Source organism: Cyrtonyx montezumae, unplaced genomic scaffold (genome assembly GCF_038088225.1).
Source record: "Cyrtonyx montezumae isolate F1298 unplaced genomic scaffold, pur_monq_1.0 scaffold_30, whole genome shotgun sequence".
Taxonomy (NCBI): domain Eukaryota; kingdom Metazoa; phylum Chordata; class Aves; order Galliformes; family Odontophoridae; genus Cyrtonyx; species Cyrtonyx montezumae.
Window position 1 is genome coordinate 14,335,018 of NW_027072035.1, and position 20,907 is coordinate 14,355,924.

Consider the following 20,907-nt stretch of genomic DNA (forward strand, 5'->3'; position numbering starts at 1 on the left):
CTTGCTTTAGAAGTACAACACTGTTTATAAATTGCTGCTGTGAACTTTTAAACTCAGGAAAACTTCTGAATAAATGTGATAAGGGATATGGCAGTCCCAGTCTTAGAATTTATTCTTCTATTGAAATAAATCACACAATTTTTCAGCCTCACTCTTAACTTCTCATTTTTTTCTTATAACAAGTTGTTATTTAAAATTCATCTTTACTCTTTAAAATCTCATGCTCCTATTGAGCTTTCTCCTTTATATTTTTATATTTTAAAGTTGACTGGACAGATAATTTCCTTAGCATGATATATTTTTCTTGGCTTACACTGAAGGAAGAAAAGTAAATAGAACAAACTCGAACAAGAGAGGTTCAGTTGGTGAGAGACAAACCAGACACTGAGCAGTACAAGTAATAGAAAAAAAATGTTATTACACATAATTAGAAAAAAAACTTTGGGAGCCCTAAAAGGGAAGAAAAATTGGTTAATGCTTCAGACTGCATTGTACTATCACAAATCCTTGTATGACTTAATAGTGTTATCATACTCTAATTGTGTCAGGAGGTCATTTTATTTGAATGCATAAAACTGAAGTGATACTCTTCAGAAGCAAATGACTCCTCATTTCTGCTGCAGTTATCTCCCATTACAATCTTGTCTGTTTGAATACTTACTGATCACATTCAAGCAGTCTTCCCCTTAGAGTTAATGAACGAAATGTAAATATGAATAAGAAGCTGGCATTTTCTAAAAGTGCATCTATGTGTAGTATTTAAGTACTGCTCACACATGTGACACAGAGATGAACGTGCAAGCTTCTTGTGTCTTTGCTGCTTTCTTCTTATGTTCTCCATTATTACCTGCAGAGATGCCATCTACATTTGGTGAATAAAGATTTTCAGTTGCTCTAAGAAACTCCTGCAAAGCTTCAGATATGATCTCTGATGTCCACTGTAGTGTCGTTTCATCACATTTATTGTTTAATTGGATTATGCTTGTACTGAGCATCTCTGCCAATTGTTAAGGACAGAAACAGACACAAAGAGACAAATGCAACACCTCTCCAAAAGAACAGTCTTCAATAAAAGACAGCATGCAGCTAGACAGCAGGGAACAGACACAGCAGTAAGAAAAGTATGATGGCTGTAGAGGCAATGGTCTAAGCCAAGATGAGCTGTGCTAAGACCCTGTGCTGTGTTTGGGCCAGAGAGCCCAAGTTTTCTTGATTTCATTCAATAATGCAGTTACTATATTCCCTGATTATGGCAGTGTTCCTGAATTTGTTACAGAGCTTTTCTTAGGCCATATAGTAAAACAGCAAACATAGTACAAAGACTAATTTCTGGTAGAAGTTCACCTTTTCATTGAAGTATGAAGATGGCAGAACTGATGTCAGAATTCTGGGTATTTCCTACTGCTGACAAATAATGTGCCTTCATGAACTGTAGATTTGAACTGAATGACAGGCTTTTCACTGCTATGTATTTAAAATAATGCAAAAGTACACTGTTCCATTTGTTTTGACAGAAAAAAAACCTTAGTTTGATTCTCTACATATTTATTAATGTTAGGGAGAAAAAAATCAGATACTTACCAGATTTCAAGCATTGAAACATATATTATATGTTTATTTTCAATATATAAAGCCTCTTCTGTCTGCCCATGAAGCTTGTTCATCTTGAGCTACCATAGCATCTTATACTTAGGAAAGGTTAAAGTGTTTACTTCTTTATCTCAAACCTACAACTGTAAAGCATAGTATTATCACATAATAAAAAATAAACCATGATGACATTCTGAGAATTAAAGTTTAAGCCTTTAATATTAACTGTGATTAAGGAAACAGTCTTTTGTCAGCTTCTATAGAAGTATTCACATCTGATTTAATTTCCATTTGATTGAAAGTTTAAGTAAATCCCCAAATATTTTGGTTTAATAGTGATGAAATGTAGAAAATAAAATCCCATGTGGCATTTAGCGGGATTTCCAATTTACCACTGAATTAGCCATTTAATTGATAGTGAATCATAGAACCACCTAGACTGTAAAAGCTCTTCAGGAACACCAAGTCCAACCATGAACCTGAATTGGCACTGAGGGATGTCATTCAGTGATGAATGACAAATTCACTGAATGACATTGAGGAAACTGGATCTAGAGATGTGTGTGGTTTTAAAGAATCAGTGGCAGGCCCATTAGGACACTTGTGTTTCTGTACATATAGAGAGAACAAGAGTGCACATGACAAGTAATTTTATAGAATATCATACACTGTCTAATGTACTACGGAGCCTAGAATTCAGACTTAACAGAACGAACTGAAAGCACTTGCTGTTAATGAGACTCACCTGACTCATCCTGCAAAACAGTACTGCCAAATTAAGCAGGCTCAGAAACTGAACTCAGAGGAGAGGAACTGAGGCCCTAGAGGTCATAACATGCATTCACTTTTCTGTTCAGAACTTTGAAAAGCTCTGAGCATAAGAAAGAGAAGGTATCCTGGTTATACTCATGGTTTCACCAGTGACTGACATAACACTTCTGGCATTGGCTACACAGGCTGCACATCACCATCTTCAGCCAGGAAAGGGCACCTTATAGGATTCCACAGGGTGCGAGAGTAGGTTATAATAAAGAAGATAACTTTCCTTAATATAAACTAAATTTAGTTTTCAAAGCAAGAAAGAGAATAATGCCCCTCTGCAGAATTATGGTGATCCGAATGCAATATTTGGTGCAGACAACACCAGCCTGGGAGAGACTGTTGATCTGCTGGAGAGTAGAAAGGCACTACAGAGGGACCTGGACAGACGGAATCAATGAGCCAAGATAAAATGAATGAGTTTCAATAGGGAAAAGTGTTGGGCCCTGCATTTTGGTCACAGTAACCCCAGACAACCTTACAGGCTTGGGAAGAAGTGTCTGGAAAGCTGCCTGACGGAAAGGGACTTTGGTCTGGTGATGGACAATGGGCTGAATATGAGCCAGTAGTGTGCCCAGGTGGCCAAGAAGGCAATGGCATCCTGGCCTATCACGAACAGTGTGGTGAGCAGGACTAGGGAAGTAATCCTCCTACTGTACTTAGTGCTGATGAGGCCCCACCTTGAGTACTGTGTTCAGTTTTGGGCACTTCAATACAGAAAGGACATTGAGGTGCCAGAGCATGTAGAAAGAAGGGTAACAAGAGTTGTGAAGGGCTTGGAGAATATGCCCTATGAGGAGTGACTGAAGGAGCTGGGGCTGTTTAGTCCATGGAAGAAGAGAATAAGGGGAGACCTTATTGTTCTCTTCAAACACCTGAAAGGTGATTGCGGAGTTGGTCTATTCTCACTGGTGACAGGACAAGGGGAAATGGCCTGAAGTTGCACCAGGAAAGGTTCAGGTTGGATGTAAGGAAAACCTTATTAACAGAAAGGGTAGTTAAGCACTGGAACAGGCCCCCCAGGGAGGTGGTTGAGTTACTAGCCCTGAATGTGTTTGAAAACTGTTTGGATGTGGTGCTCAGATGCATGATTTAGCAGTGGGTTGTTAGGGTAGTATGGTTAGGTTGAGGCTGAAGTCAATGATCTTGAAGATCTTTTCCAACCTGAGCAATTCTATGAGTCTATGATACTAAACTGGCAATTTTTTTCACTTTCTCAATATCGTGGAAGAAATTTCCTTCAAAACCGATGTGTTATGCTGCTGTCCAGGAGAAAAAATGTGATCTACAAGTATTTTTAAAATATTTCATAAGTATTCTAATTTTTAACCATACTGTTTGGTTTCTCCATTTAGGGGAAAAGAATTCTTACGGCTGTTGGTCCTGGTGAAACTTGCATTTTTCATGCTGCAGTAGGAAATCTAAAATACACATAGGTAACACTGTATCACACTACGCTTGTAGTTCAAACGTCTCTTTCCTCCCCATCACAACAATAAATTCTGACGCGTTTTTAAAATTTAAAAGAAGAAAAATATTTGTTATTTGTTCGTTATCTCTTGGATGCCAACGTCTTATTTCAAGAGCCAAAACTATTGCAACGGATTGACAGGGCACTGTTTACTTTTGCAAGGTCCTCCCAAGGTTGAATTTATGATTAATCACAGTGCACAGCCCTTGTAAGCAAAAAGAACTCTGAAATTAAGATTTCATCAATATGTTCTGCTAATTAATTTTTTTATTTCCTTGTTTATTGAAATGGTAAAAAAAACAACAACGTATAATGTCAATGGACTGAAACAAAAACAAAAACAAAAACACAACAGCCAAACAAAAGGGAAAAATAAAATGAATGACATTTCATACCAAGAAATGAATAAGTTATACCAAAAAGCACAATCTGGCTTATTAATTGTTAATAAAATAGAATGTGTATTGGTGGGAAATCTGCCACTGATAGATTTTGGAGCTCTGGATGTACAAAATCTCACACTGTAATTGGACAGTTGGTAACTTATTCACTGCATGACTCTGAGCTTTGAAAACATTTTCTTAAACAAGAAATCTTCAAAGAAGTCTTCCAATGTGTTTATTTTGAATATCAGTAATTTAATACTAACACTAAACTAATAAACTAATGCACACAGATCAGAAGATTGTATACAGTGAAACTCTCCCTGGAGAATTGTGATTGAGCAGAAATATCGGGAATTAGCATTTCTCAGTTACTTTCGAAACATGAAATCTGTCAGAAAAAAAAATCTTAACAAAGCAAGCTTAAAAGATAACCCATCTTTTTCCTGTACTTCCTGAAAAAAAAAAAATAGGGAAGAATAAAAGGCACTTTCTCCTCCTAAGTGACCCTGCTTTGAGAAAACAAAACAAAACATAACAAACAAACAAACAAAAAAACTTATTCATTATTACAAGAAAACCACATTGAAAATTGAATTTATAACTTTGCAAGTGGAAAATTCAGTTGCTGAACCAAGACAATCAGGTTGAGTGATGATCTGGTGTTTTTTTGTTTGTTTGTTGGTTTGTTTCCATAACTACCTCTGAATTCAGTAAATTCTACAGCACAATTAGATTTTATTTCATGTTACCTATCTGTTCTACTTTAAATATCAGTGGTAATGCAGGAAGTTCATAAATGTGAATACTCAAGGGGCTTACACGCATCACTGAGAACAGTAAAATGAATGGTTACACATCTGCAGTCTGAACTCTGAGATGAACACAAGCAAATCGTGAATGCGCATTTTTCAAGAGATTGCGCTCATTATTTTCCATTGACTCATGGCTGTTGGCAGAAATGAATAATACATTTTAATACAGCATAGAGGTTCAACAATCAAATCCAGAGATTATATACGGGAATATATCCATCTTCTATGCATACATAATGTTAAAGCTATAGGTTGTCATCTGTTTTTAATACTAAAACACCAAATAATTTATAATGCAAAACTGTAAAATATATATAGAACACTGCATCAATCATGTACAAGTACTAGTGCTGTTCAACATTTCTGTAAATCCTCCATTAAACTTAGATTTGAGACTGAACCAAAGACTTATATGAATCAAGTCATGGTTGCTTGGAACACTGAAAGAAAGACATAAAATGCTGCTCTTTTTCAGGTCAAGATTATTTGCAGTTCACATCATTATTTCAAAGAAAACCAGAGACTGAAATACAGCACACTCCACATTAAAGACAATGCTTACTTTTTTTCCTTAATACAGGAGGCAAACTACTTAATGGCAATTGAGATATTGGCTGACTGGACTCTTAAATTATTTGATGCCACGAGTACTCTCCTAACATAAGCAAAGACACAGCAGAGCTTTACTCAGTCATTTAGTAACACTGTCACATAAGAAGGAATAAATATTTTAATACTAACAGTCTTGCTTTGCATTTATGCATTCCATATCAAGTCCCAAAATGGGCCACAAACCATTAAACAAAAAACCTCTTTGATATATATATAATGCACAGAACAATTACAGTTCAACTGCTGTATCTGCAATGGCTGCCGAGGGTGCACAGCTCACCTTTCACCTAAAATGGATCCACAGTAACATAAAATTTCACCAATGTACAGAAGCACCACATTGGAATGTGTATAGTGTGCTTGTATTTACTTGAGGAGAACTTTAAAAAACACTGATTTTCAGGAAAATAAAATATAACACTGAGAAAAGGAATGGTGGTATATTATCCCCAATTAACCTGAGAAGAAAGGGATCCATACACATATGTATGACTTACTCCTTTAACAACAGCTTACTCCAGGTACAACTCTAAAAGTACTCTGCCATAAAAATGTTCACAACTTCTAAAGTATTTTGGCAAAAGTAATAAGTATTCAACATCTGTAGAGCTGTTGCAAGTTCCTGAGCTCCACAAATAATAAAAAGATACCTTCTTTTTGGTAGCCTAGTTCTCGTGTAAAAATCCTAGTAATGGCATCCACAGGGAACCAGAAACTTGGCCCTAAAGTAAGATGGAGCAGCAAAAGGCTTATTTCAAGCACCACTGCTAATGTAGGCTCCAACTCTCATGTTAGGATGAAATCAAGCATAGCAGAGCTCAGTATTTCCAAACCACGTGTTGGCTTTGGGGGAGGTGGGGAATTCTGTGTCAACAGTTTTAATAGAGCAGATGTGACTCACTGCACTCTCATTTAGAAATCAGAAACTCAGGTCTCTCTTTTTTCCACTGAATCAATGGCAGCAGCACTGCGGGCTGTAGCACGGGAGCAGCAATCCTTCAGAAGATGTTTCTGGTGTTAGTAAAATCAGTTAGACTAAATCATATGATCTGACACTGCAATTTCATGACATGAAACTCAAAAAAACTCGCTGTTTGTCTCTTCAGTGCCATGCAACACCCTTACTCGACACATCTTCTACAACTCATGCTTTCTATGATTCATGGATCACAGAAGAAAATCTGAAATTAATTTAATCAGTACACTATCCCTATAAATCCTCATTTCTTTTTCTTTTTGTCACTGAAGAACATATTTCATTTATAAGAGTTGTCTCAACAAACCAAGTAATGGGAGATATCTTTGCTCAACACATTTTGAATACTGACAGCATCTGTTAGATCACGTTTGTTTTGTTTGTTATCTACTTTAAAGATCGGAAAAAGGTATTTTCCATTTTCTTATATTGCTCATTTAAATTCCTCAGCCCAATTCAATAATCATCCATTAGAATTACAACACCTCATAGTCCCACTGGGGCCTGTTCAATTGCTTTGAAAAATGCACTGGGAAAATACTAACGCCAAATGGTACTCTCTTAAGTTTACAACATTCAAATGCTGTATTAAAACTCAGAAACTTAGAACTTGCCTCATTTTCATTTGCCTGCCAAAACATATATCCTGCATTTTGTCCTATGATGATTTTTTTTTTTTTTTTGCTTCATGTTAGCTTTAATCATAAATTCAGTGAAAACTCCTATGTAAGTAACATTCCATTGCAGGGTCACAATGTATGCAGTGTATCCTGGGATCCTGCAGTGTATCCTGGGATGTGGTGTCCTGGTGAGCAGCCAGCAGTACTCATTCTCCCATCTGGCAAATTGGTCAGCCTTGGGCGGGGCACACGGTGCGAAGCATAATGTGTAAGGAGACTGTGGTGAAAAGCAGCCCCAAACAAGCAGACCCTGAAGGTTAAGGCTTTTTCCCAAAATTCACTCTCCTCGTTACTTAGATCAATCCTATTTCATTTGAGATTACTGAAGTAATTATAGAAATTTGGTTGCATGCATGTAATCACAGAATCAAAGAACTGTATGGGCTGGAAGGGACTTCTAGAGATCGAGTCCAACCCCCCTGCCAAAGCAGCTCCTAGCCCAGGTTGCACAGGTAGGCGTCCAGGCGGGTCTGGAACGTCTCCAGAGAAGGAGACTCCACCACCTCTCTGTGCAGCTGTGCCACTGCTCCGTCACTGCACTGGGAAGGAGTTCCCATGCACATTTGTGCGGAACTTCCTATGCTTCAGTTTGTGGCCATTTCCCCTTGTCCTGTCACCACACACTACAAAGAGTCCAGCCTCGTCCCTTTGCCTCCCGCTCCTTAGATATTTATAGATGTGGAACAGATCCTCTTTGAGTCTTCTTTCACGTTTCCTCATCAGAGAGGTGCTCCAGGCCCTTTAGCATCTCTGTAGCCCTCTGCTGGACTCTTTCCGGGAGATCCCTGACTTTTTTGTATTGGGGAGCCCAGAACTAGACACAGCACTCCAGGTGAAGCCTCACCAGGGCAGGGTACAGGGGAAGGATCACCCCTCTAGACCTTTTGGCCATGCTCTTTTTAATACACCCCAGGATGCCAATTGTCTTCTTGACCACCAGGACACCCAGGTCCCTCTCCTCAGAGCTCCTCTCCAGCAAGTCATGCCTGAACCTGTACTGGTACATGTGGTTATTTCTCCCTAGGTGCATGACCTTTTTGAAGACCGGAGTGACATTGGCTATCCATCAGACTCCAGGCATCTCTCCCATTTTCCGAGACCTCTCAAAGATAGCGGTAAAGCAGTGACCTCTGCCAACTCCCTCAGGAAACATGGATGCATCCCAGCAAGGCATTTACATACGCTGATGTTGCCTAGACACTCTCGGACCATCTCTTCCTTCATCAATAGGGAGCCTTCAATTCCCGAGACCCTCTCTCTTACCTCCAGGGTCCAAGAGTCCCGAGAGAGAGTTCCCACAGTGAAGACAGAAGCAAAGAAGGCATTCTGTATCTCCTCCTCGGCATCCCCTGATACCAGAACACCCGCTCATGTAGTAGGGGACCCACATTTTCCCTGCTCTTTCTTTTGGTACTGACATACCTACAAAAAATTTCATATTATCCTTTATCTTCTTTGCCAGATCCAATTCCAGGTTGGCTTTGTCCTTCCTCATTGCATCCCTGCAAGTCCTGACAACATTCACATTCTCTTCCCAAGTGGTCAGAGGAAGGTCAGACCTTCCTCTTCCCTTTGAGTTTATGCACGAGCTCCCTGCTCATCCACACAAGCCTCCTGCCACCCTTGCCTGATTTCTTACTCACAGTGATGCTCCAATCTTGAGCTTGGAAGAAGAGCTGTTTAAATGCTGCCCAGCTCTCACAGGCCCCCTTACCTTCTAACACCCTAGCCCACAGGATAGCTCCAAGGAGGTCCCAGAAGAAATCAAAGTCAGCTCTCCTGAAGTCCAGGGTAGCAATCCTACTTTTTGGTTCGCTTCTTCCACTCAGGATCCCAAACTCCACCATCTGGTGATTGCTACATCCCAAGATGCCCCCAGCCTTTACTTCCCTAACAAGCCCATTCTTATTAGTAAGAACAAGGTCCAGCAACACCCCATTCCTCATCAGCTCCTCCACCACCTGCATCCGAATGTTATCTTCAACACACTGCAGGAACCACCTGGAGTGCGTGTGCCTGGCCATGTTGCTTTTCCAACAAATATCTGGATGATTGAAGTCCCACATAAGAACTAGTACCTGGGATCATGAGGCTTCTTCTGGCTGCTTGTAGAAGGCCTCTTCAACATCCTCCTCCTGATCAGGGGGCCTTACAATACACCCCCACACAAGCCTGCCCCTTAATTCTCACCCACACGCTCTCCATTGCTACATCACCCTCCCCCAGGTGAAGTTCGATACATTCTAGCTGCTCTCTCACATAAAGAACTACTCCACCATCCTGTCTTTCCTGAAGAGCATGTAGCCATCCATGGCATCATTCCAGTCACGTGAGCCATCCCAACAGGTCTCCGTGATCACTATGAGATCGTGGCCTTGCAACCACATGCAGACCTCTGATTCTTCCTGTATTCTTCCTGTTCATTTCCTATGCTGCATGCATTAGTATGCAGACACCTTAGGGAAGCAGCAAGTGCAGGTATCCCTAAAGGGACACAATGGTAACTTCTCTGGGGAGTCCTCACAAGATCCTACAGGACAATCCAGAGGTATTTTCCTGCAATCTCCTACAGTGACAACATCCCCAAGCCCTTCTCTGTCCCACTGACCACCACCCTCTTACCCCATCAAATCCAGTTGGCAACACTGAACTATTCATTCCACCCTAGTGAGTAACATTTTCTCCCCTTCCCCCTTCATACCTAGTTTAAAGCACACTCAGTGAGCACCACCAGCTTCTGGCCTAGAATCCACTTTCCCCTCAGAGATAGGTGAGCCCATCCACAGCCAGATGCTGAGTAAACCATCCCATGTTCAAAGAACCCAAAGCTTTTGTGGTGGAACCAGCCTTTCAGAGCCTAAGTTTTCCTAGACCGTTCTGTACCCCACACCACCCTAGAAGGGAGAGAGGAAAATATGACTTGCGCTCCCACTCCCTCAAACAACCTCACTAAACCCCTGAAAGCTCTTTTGAGACCTTGAGTAATACTATGGGCACATACTTTTAAAGTAAACAAATACTATTAAATGAGATTTAAGCATTTTATTGCAAATAGAGATAACACTTTATCTTAAAACTAGCACCATCACTTGACTATTGACATACCTGCACATATCTTTATTTTGATGAAAAAAACTGACAAAACCATGATGATTCTGACATTTTACTCCCTAGATACAGCTTACAGTTTTACTTGCTAAAATTATTAGTTAAATGGTGTGAGCTACAGCAAACTTAAATGTTATCAAATAAAAATGTTGATTTCCATTAGTTTCAAGGAAATTTCAAAATTCAGAGAAGAACAATCAGATTATTCTTGAGAGACAGCTATGACCCTGGGATTGGAAAGTTCTTCAACTGCCATTAGTTTTTAATTATATTATCAGAATTAGACCACAGCAGCACTTTGGCTATGTTGTCCTGTATAAAGCACTGCAATGCTGCTGCTGATGCTATCTGTTTTAAACAATACAAGCAGCAAGTATAACTCACTATCAGTGAAACAGACAACAGAATGGTAACAAAAATAAGTTCTAAATACAGAAGCACTGCTGTTATTTCAAGCTCAAGTTTTGTAGTATTGTCTCCAATAGATTCTAAAATCTATCTGAAAATTAAAATTCAATTTTGAAATAAAGAAATATGTGTCACTGCATCAAAAATTAACATCTTATAAAATGTGTGCATGTGGGGCATTCCTTTACTTATACTGACTATGATACAGAATCTCATAGAATGGTCACACTTCAGAATTTTCCAAAAAGATGTTTTCTTCACATAGGGCATAATCAAGGATACTTAGAAAATCCTGCAGTTATTTTCATTTCTTTTCTCTCCCCACTCTCCTCCAGCATTTTACCAGTCTTACTGCTTTAGCCTGTCTCACTTTGTACATTCACATCTTCACAGAGCTTTTAAGGATGCTCAACAGTATTGTTGTACTGTCTTACATTCATTCATTCATTCATTCATTCAGAATCTCCATTAAAAATGAGAAAGCATTATTAATCACATCTAAAAACTGGAAGAGACAAAGGGATGCATGGCAAGGTACATAACAGCATAGTAGAAGGGCCAGGATCAGAAATACAGGAGTACCTCTGTATCTCTTACTCCCTCCAGACCGTATTGATTGCTGCCAAAAATGGGAAACAGCTCCCACTGCAGCGTATTTCTTCTATATAGGAAAAGCAAAGAGATTTAATTAGGAACCAAATGTTCAAGTATGCAGCCTTTGTGGCCAACTGCCTCAAAATAAATTCAGTTTCTTGCTTAGCAACATACAGGACCCCATGACAGAGGCAGGGACATGAGCTGGTTAGTGTTGTCTTGCCTGTATTAATTACAATGACATCTCTTTTCTACCATGTTTCTTACCCTATTATCTATGTGCTTTCCAACTCCATTAGCAAATGAGTCAAAATTATCTTTTAAACTTTTAAACTTAAACCCTTTTCCTCTCAAAAAGGGAAAGAGTAAGGAAAGCACAAAGTGGCAGAATAAGCTCTACCCCTCGCTTTTCTGATTTTTGAGCACCTGACTTTCTAATCATCACAACATCTCTGAGCTACTCAGGTAATGTCCAACAACAGCTGTTTTTTCCTTAGGAGCACAGAGCCAGCCTTCTGTGCAGAGCCTATACCTGCAGGAGGACTTCTGTAGCATTATAACTAAGGTGAGTGAAGAAGATGAAGTACACCAAGGGTGACACACTTAATCTCTAGCACCTCTGAACCTTCGAACTATGTGCTGATGCTGTTTGGGAAAGGGTTATATCTTCTTTATGCTAAATAACAGATCATATTAGAAAAAGGTCCTGCTATTAACAATTCTACTACTCCAGTTTCCTAATATGCATTCTCATCATTTTATGGTCTGGTAAGTGAAAAATGTTGGAGAACTCATTTAAGATCCCCTTGTGCTAGAACGAGACTTGGCAGATCAATGCTGATTCTTATTCTGCCCCATCCAATGTACCAATGCTGTGATTACCCCTCCAGAGGGCATCAAGGACAGCCATAAGACATCTTCCTTTCTTTCTTTCTTTTTTCTTTTTTTTTAAATCTGCTTAAGGAAATGAGGAATATTTTATTTATTTCAGTTCAGTCATTTAATTACACAGAAAATAGTTTCTTGGCAGATAAGTAAGCATTCTTGATAACACTCTACTAGGCTGAAAAGCTCAGCTTCACCTTATTTGTCCCCAGCACGCCTGATATCATGGGAACATATGCCTTGTTAGAGCCTATTTTGTATTGCTCTTTGTTTGACAGTATTTGCTATGATGTGAAATATTTTTATGTCATGAAAAAAGTTTCATGATATCTTCCTTTTTAAGTCCTAGCTTCAATTTCCAAGTCGTCTTTTCTACCTTGTCTTTGCTAAATTACACAAAAACTACACAGTAAAAGAAATTGATACTCAGCAGACCTTCTCAGACTATATCCTCATATGCAGATTCGTTTCAGTTTTCTGACTTTTTTGGCTGGTTTGTTGATCAAAAGGAAAAGTATATTTGTGAATGAAAACATTAAAATCTAACATGGAAGCATACTTCTTGTTGTCAGGCTTTGTTCTTATAGCACAGCACCTTAATTGGAAGCACACTTCATTGAGAAGTCTGTGGGGTAACAATGTTAAATCTGACAAAGCCTAAAAATAGCCCTTACTACATGCATTAAATAAAGAAAGAACTGAAAATCAGAAACAACTTCTCTTAAAAAGGCAATGGAGTCAGACAGTTCTCTCTATGTAATAACAAATGGGTAGTAGTCGTTTTGGTGTCATCACTGATAGTCTTCCAAAATTTTTCTTTCTGATTTGAAAGAGACTCTAACAGGAATTTTGCAGTGGAAAAGTGTCAGAACTCTCTCCCACCTTCTGATGCCCTCTCTATAATTCCTTACGAAGGGAAATAAAATTCCAAAATAAACAACTAAAGGCAGTGGAAAAGAAAACTGGACTGTATCAGTACAGAGGGACACACACCCAGATGCAGTGCATTCACAGACAGCCTAGTAGAGAAGCAGTGAGAATTAAGTCATGAACAGATTTCAGCATGTGTAGGAGTATCCTTGGTAGTGCTAATCTAGACAGCACAGTTAAAAATAGTAGTGAAGACAGACAAAAGCAGCCTTCAGCATGGCTTGACTATCTATCCAGAACACTTGGATAATGCTCCATTAAGTCTACGTTGGCAAGTTTTCACATCACTTACAGATTAAAGGTAGAATCACTGACTCGTTTACATTGGAAAAGTCCTAAAAGATCAATAACTCCAACTCTCTGGAATGCTATCACCAAGCCATATCCCTTATGTCACATCCATACATCTAAGGTGTACCTCTAGAGATGGAACTCTTCCATTGTCCTGGCAGTCTGTTCCAAGTCTTGATAACCTACTCCTCAAAGAAACGCTCCAAATGTCCAGTCTAAAACTAAATCTCCTGTGAAGCAACTTGAAACTATATTATCCTTCTTTGGTTTTCCTTTTTAGCTTTTTTTTTTTTTTTTTTTTTTTTTTTTGAGATTTTCTGTAGTTAGTGTCAGCTTTGCTATCATTTATTCCTAAGTAGCACAGATGTATCTACATGAGCTTCAGTCATGCTACTCAAGTTCAGTGTAGCCACATCCAGAAAAAAAAAAGCCACTATAGACATGTTGACATGTTCATCTATAAACTGAACTTGCAAAAAAACAGAAACAAAAACAAAAACAAAACTGGGAGCACAGTGTAAAGCATAGAGGACCTGATGAGGAACATATGCTCGAGGGAGGGTCCATTTTACTAAACAGATTAAATGGAACTCACTTCTCTCCCTACACAAGCTGCTTTTCTTGAACTCTTGGAGGACACAACATGAAGTTACTGGTTAGCCTTTCCTGTGGGGATTGGTAGATTTAGGCCAGATTAATCAGGATGTTCAGGTACGACAATTCTTCGTGTAATGATGAGACAGATAGTGTTACACCCTACTGGCAGCTGGAGGCAACAGTGTTACGTGTAAATGGCACTCATTCATCTTCATAAAGTACTAATACCAGATGGCTAAATCCTAATCTAAGCAGGCACTTTAGTTATCCACGGTTTCAAGGCCAGTTATTTCAGAAGAACATCAAGACATCAATAATGTCTACATCCACAACTGTTGTTAACAGGGTCAGAACCAACTGTAGGGCTGTAACCCAGCAGTTGATCAAATCTTTTACATTCAGTGCCTCATCCCATCAAATGGTGGTTTGCTGCACGGGGAGAAAAGATTGCTGTATAAGCACTAAGTTGCAAAGGCCTCTCAAGGATGGCTTATGAAAGCTTGTCCAGTGACCAGAAGGATTTACACACATTCCTAACCTGTATTTAGAACAATACACTCCAGAGAGATGGTGTGCACGTTTTCTAAATCGCAGCTAGCACACGTTCAGAAGGAAGGCAGTTCTTCAGCACACTTAGCTGCTTTATGATGAGAGAGTAAAGGCAAAGAAGCTAATTCTGCCTCAGAGAACTGCAGTTCTGGCTGGAATCAAATCACCACATCAGGGACTACATCTGGGCTAACTTACCAAGGAAAGAAGAGAGTGAAAGTTCTGGGCAGAGTGTAAGAATTCTGTGCAGTTGTCTCTCTGTGGAAACCCTATAGACATGCTCTGCCACACTCCACATGGCTGGTCAGACCTGGGTTCACGAGTACAACTAAAACTCCAGACACTCAGTCAGCACTGCTCACAACATTTCATCTAAGAAGTTTTTCTTGAGGTGCTTTAAGAGAAAGCACACCGTGACAATACATTATCTTATCTGCAATGGAAGCATCACAGAAAACAGCAGGACTACAATGTCCATTGCATTGTTTGCTAACGCTTTTCATCTCCAATCCTCAAGAGAAACTGAAGAGGTGGTGGAAAGTTTCATTTCTATCTCTTTTCAGTCTTGGAGTCCGACATCTAAGTTGGCAAATATGGCATGGAGAAACCTACCCAACAGATGCACCTTATCAAAGCTTTTCAAACTCCTGGGCAGCTCAGTTCCTGATGCATGCACCAGCAGCAAGCTCACACTGCTGAACAGTAACAACTCTCCCAAGATCTGTCCTGTTCCATTCAACAGCAAATAGTGTTTTATCATATTTAGACTGTAAGAGGTGGTTCTCCTTCTCCTAGGGGTACCCAAAGATGCCACACACAAATAACTTGTACAGGCAATAAATATACAGAACAGTGAAAATCAAACTCAATCTTCTAGGGATTATGCTATCAAACTGCCATAAGGAAACAGGAGATAAAGATGTTGCAATATGTGTCATATTAAAAAGGGCAGTCAGCAAGTGAATCTTCTGGTGTCTGACCCTATGCATCTGCCAAAAAATGCCCATCAAGGTTCTACAGACCTTTGACACTGTTGAAAATTGCAGTATTTTTTCACTTACACCTAGCCACTGTAAAATTCCTTTGTCTCTAATTTAAGATCTACAAAGAAAGTAATTTTTTAAAGTATAATTCCATTTCCTAGTGGTTTCATTCTGTGTTTCTAGATAAGTTTGTGACCATGTCCTAGCAACAAGCACAATTTTTTTGCTTTATCTAGTCCTCAATACATGAGTTTCCAGAAAGATAATATCTCAGTATTTAATATAATTAGTGTATTTTAATATAATTAGTACATTTACCTTAAGAAAGTACAAGAAGAGAAAAAAAGTCAGATGAGTATATTTACACTAAGCAGAAGAGAGGTATCAAAGAGGATGGTATGAACCTCCTCACCGCCCTGCTGGCACTCTCCTTCTACTGAGTACACTATTATTCCTAATTTTGTTTTGCCTTTTTAGCATTATTGTTATTTTTTAAAGCTTGGACACAGCAATTACAGATATTCAGATGAATCTCTCACCACACTGACAACCATAACATAACAAGCCTTGAGCTAAATCCAACGTTCTTCTTAGGCTTTTTAAAATATACAACCATGACTACACCCAGAACTGAGTGTACCGTGCAAAAGGCAGAATATTTACAGTGGTACATTACTGAATGCAAGACATGAATATGCACACAGATAAATGCCAGTGGTTATATGCTGTTAGTCTGGATTTCCCATTTCTTAAGAAAAATGGCAGTCCTTAAGGCCAGATCCTGCAGAAGTACTTGTGATAAAAATGAGTGCTGTATTTGCTCATGGATGAATGACCAGAGCAGTATGACTTCAGATTACAGTTGTGAGCAGAGAGCTGTCATGCACACGCAAGGAAGCAATGCAGCACAGCCTGATTTTTGCTCACAGATGTAAGCACAGATTGCTGAAACTGAGGAGCTGTAGGGAAGTGTCCGGCTCCTGATTAGCGCTGCATTTTAAAGGACAAGATCCAGATTGATACAGTAACAATAAATGGGGGGAGGAGAGGAAGGAGAGAAGGTCATGCAATGCTTTGTATTGAATTTAAAAGGTAACTGAGACAATGTCTTTTTCTCCAGTGCAAACAAGAGAAAACAACGCCAGCATTTCAACTGCAAACTGAAAAGGAAATGCTTAGGGCAAACACTACAAAGCTAATACTACACTTCACCAGGAAAGTGTACTTCCATGTTTGACTTGATAATTATTTATGAAGTGCAAGTCAACCACATCCATATTCAGAACAATTTTTTGTAAATGCTCCCTAACTCAGATGAAAGCAAACCCAATGAAGGATTTTCCCAGCCACCAAATGGCAACAGCTGAACTGCACTTTCCTTCTCTTTAATAACTGCAGGATCTCCATACCTCTGAACTTGATTTTAGAAGTGGAAATCACAATTCCATCTCAGGCAGGTAAGCAGCAAGTGGTATTTCTGCTAAAATAATTAATTAATTTCTTTTTCCCATCAGTTAAAAAGTCTCTTGAGATCTCAAATCAATAAGGCATCCAATCCATACATTCTACTCTCTTTTCAATGGTTCCATTGTGCACATAATTCCACTGCACAACCACATTTGCATTTAAAGATGAATTCCTTTGTGTTTGCTGTGCACCTGCTCCTTGTAAGCTTATCTTCTCTGCTTCCTCTGAGAAACAGATACATCTGCCAGGACAAGAGGAATCCCAGACACAGCCTTCCCCAGATTCTCCTGTAAACTGTCTGAGGATTGTTCCCTTCAGTTTGGCCACCACTCTGTTACCATGCTTGAGAAGAATGTCTTTGTGCCCTTCCAAAATCTATCACTTACCAACAAATGTTTACTGTTTTATTTATTTATTTATTTATTTTTACCTTGGTAGCAAAAATATACATTAGCAGTAAAAAAGTCACTGTATTTTCTAAATAGTTTACAATAAGTAAACTGGGTCCTTGCAAATACTTTGCAAACTGAATAAAGGGATGTTTTCTTTCCTTTACTTGAGGGTAATCAAGATGGCTTTACAAGGGAAGATGAGATGTCCCTTATGACATTTCACTGTTACGTGTAGCTTGAATAGACACAGGTTTACTCCCAATAAATGCATCAATATTTATTTATTTTATTTTAAATGAATGTAAAATCAAACTGTAAATAAAGCTGGAATCAAAAAGAGAAGTGTTCCCTTTCTGCTCCCTCCTCCCTCCTCCAGGAAGCCACAGATGGCTGCTGGAGCTCCTGGTGGCAATAGAGGCAGACAGCGTGGAGACACAGCTCTGCTGCATGTCACCCCTCATCGGCCAGAGTACTCAAGAGACAGAGCGAGGGGAGGCAGCATGCTGCATTCATTGCTCAGCAACTGCTGGGGCTGCTGGTCCTTGTGCATGTGCCCATACAGCATCACACTGAGCTGTGCGAAGCCAACAACCACGACTGCCAGCATCCCTGCCCCACTGCCAGCACATCATCTGTGCTGCTCTGTGACAGCTACATGTTCCATGCAGGGCTGATCCTATATTGCCACCCCAGCAAAGCATCAGGACAGAGTGACTCACATGTCTCCACTTCAGAGAGCAGGCACTAAGGCAGCACTGCCATGCTTTCCTGTTCCTGCTTCTAGTGAAGGAATTCCATGCAGAAAGGAGCTGCCATGGATGCAGACGGAGCAGAGATGCACTGTGCAAGACAGTGAGTTGTGGCAGTGTGAGAAGCACGCTGCCTCAAGGATGCACAGGAAGAAGAGGTGACCCCAATATGGTGCAGCCACAGTGTGCTATGGAGCTCCACATGGGGACAGGTGGCAGCTTCTGGTAAGGCCAGACAACGAGGCTGAGGGGAAACAGCTCAGACTTAGTTGCTCTGTTAATACATGCCAAAAGTGACAAGAAATTTACAGAACCACAGAACATCCTGAGATGGAAGGGAGCCTCAATGACCACGCAGTCCCATTCTGGGCCACACACAGCAGCACCCAAACCTGCACCCTGTGTTTCAGTGGTGTGCCCGGGTTCCCTGAGCTCCAGAAACTCAGGGCCATGCCCTCTGCCCCAGGGGACTGTGCCATGTCCACTACCCTCTGGGGCACAGCCTTTCCCTCACCCCCACCTGGCCCTCCCTGGCACATTCTCTGAAAGATCAATTGGTTCTTGTGACACAGTAACTGTATTGAAAGACAGTAACTTTTGCCTTGTAGGACGTTTGCAAAAAAAACTAAAAACCTATGTACTTCGGATTATGATTTCTCAATATTGAAAAAAAAATACACAAAAACTTGCAAATCATTCATCCACAGTACTGGGGGAACTGTTCTGCACCTGCAGTAGTATCACTCAGTCACCCCGTCCAGCTGGTCCGCTTTCCACACATGGCTGTAAGTCAACTCAGAACTGAGACCTAAAGAAATCAGGTCATAATTACTTGCTTATCACACCATTTTGTCCTTAAACAACAACAAAAAAATACTGCTGAGGAGAGAACTTTTTCTAATATAATGCACTGTTTTCTCTGTGACCTCCTTGCCTGAAAGCCTGCTTATCTCAACAAGCTGCTCAGGCAAGACAGTCCCTCAGAGCTGCCCCAGATATGGAGGTAGAACTCCACTGCCCCCTCCTCTGAAAGAAATGTCCCCATTTCATCGATCCCTTCTGCAAACCACAATCCACAATTTTTTTTGCACCGCATGGAGCCAGCAACACAGATCAAAAACCACAAACATCTGGAGAAAGATAGATCTTCTGGTTTATGATGTTGTTAGTGACTGGGTGAAATGGTGTGCAGTTTCTGACAGAATGCGCAGACAAGACACACAATGCCTTGTGAAGGATGCTGAAAATGATTTCTTTTTTCACAGTAGGTCTGGATGCTATGTGCACACTGAAGGAAGGAATAAAGGAAAAACTGCTGCATAATTTGTGAACTGTCACTGGATATCTAGACAAGTTGCTTCTTGATAATGGGACAGGCCAAATTCCACTTGTACTCACACTGAGCCCTTCTCATCAGTTCCCATTCAGGGACCCTTCAAGCCTGCTCTCAAGAGCAGGGTTCTTGTTCAGATGCAAAAGCCTCAGGTGTGGCTCCACCATTGCTCCAGGCATACCCACAGCCTCACGAGCACAAGCACAAGAAGCCCAGCAGCTTCCCAAGCTTACTGAGCAGCCTGTGAGCTGTCTGCAGCAGGTAGTGGGCTGCAGATGCCCACGCTGACAGGCAAGCCAACGGGCCTGATTACTTACAGCTCGTTAGGGGTACATGCAGGACAACATGTAGCAGGGCGACTTGTCTCCATGTTTTTTACAGTTTTTTTGCTTCTTGCTTTGTTCCATTTTTGTCGAGAAGTGGCTGTGACTGACCAACGCGTCTTTTAAGTGCCGTGGCTTCGAGCCAACCATTGAAACGCCCTGAGGTAGTAACACCGACAGCGAAGCCCACGTCTGTCTGGGAGCTGATCTGTGTGCTATCCTTCCCGTTCGCTCACGAAACAGCTCCAACAAGACCGCTACAAGAGCGAGCTCAAATCCCGGCTTTGCGCTTTAACCCAGCGTGCTGTTTTTCTACCGAAGAACTCCCTACACGCTCCCCCGCAGCCACAAACGCCTAACTTTTGCCCGGTTTTCTCCCCGATTCCGGCGCCGGGGCCGCTCGCCGGAGGACACGCCGGGCTCACAGCGCCCGGGCAGCGGAGGCTGCACCGGGAGGCGCCGGCGGACGAGCTCCGGCCGGGGCTGCACGACGCGGGGCTCCCCGCCGCCTCCCCGGCCTCTCCGCGAGCCCCGCTCCGCGCCCCTCCCGCCCGCGGGCCCACAAAGCCGCTCACCTCGCCTCACCCCGCGCCGCGCCGCGCTCCGCTCCGCTGTTCAGTGATGGAGCCGGGGAAGGACCCAGGTGCCGCCTCCCCGCGCCGGTGCGGGCTCGGGCCCCGCCCTCGGCCGCTGCCCTTCCTCCGGGGGTGGCCCCTCCGCGGGCCGCTGCCCGCACTCGCGGCGCCTTTGCGGACGGCCGCGGCGGTGCTGCTGCTGCGTCACAATGCGGCCGCGCCGCGCTGCGAGGACTCGGTGCGCGGGGGGCGGCCCCGATGCGAGGAGCGGCCTCGTGCGGGGCGGCGCGGGCGCGGCGGAGGGGATTGCGTCTGGGGGTCTCTCCTCTACTCACCCCACCCCCTCTTTTCCTTTTTTTTTCCGCCCCTTCCCCCTC

General features: G+C 41.5%; 1 protein-coding gene across 2 annotated transcripts in view; it reads right to left on the minus strand.

Moving 5' to 3' along the window:
* Window positions 1–20,698, minus strand: part of SNCAIP (synuclein alpha interacting protein) — an 84,274-nt gene extending 63,576 nt beyond the window's left edge. For both annotated transcript variants that reach the window (XM_065744325.1, XM_065744326.1), the window contains exon 1: window positions 20,531–20,698. The gene's annotated coding sequence lies outside the window, so the exon portion shown is untranslated. The remainder of the gene's footprint in view (window positions 1–20,530) is intronic.
* Between the last annotated feature and the right edge of the window lie 209 nt (window positions 20,699–20,907).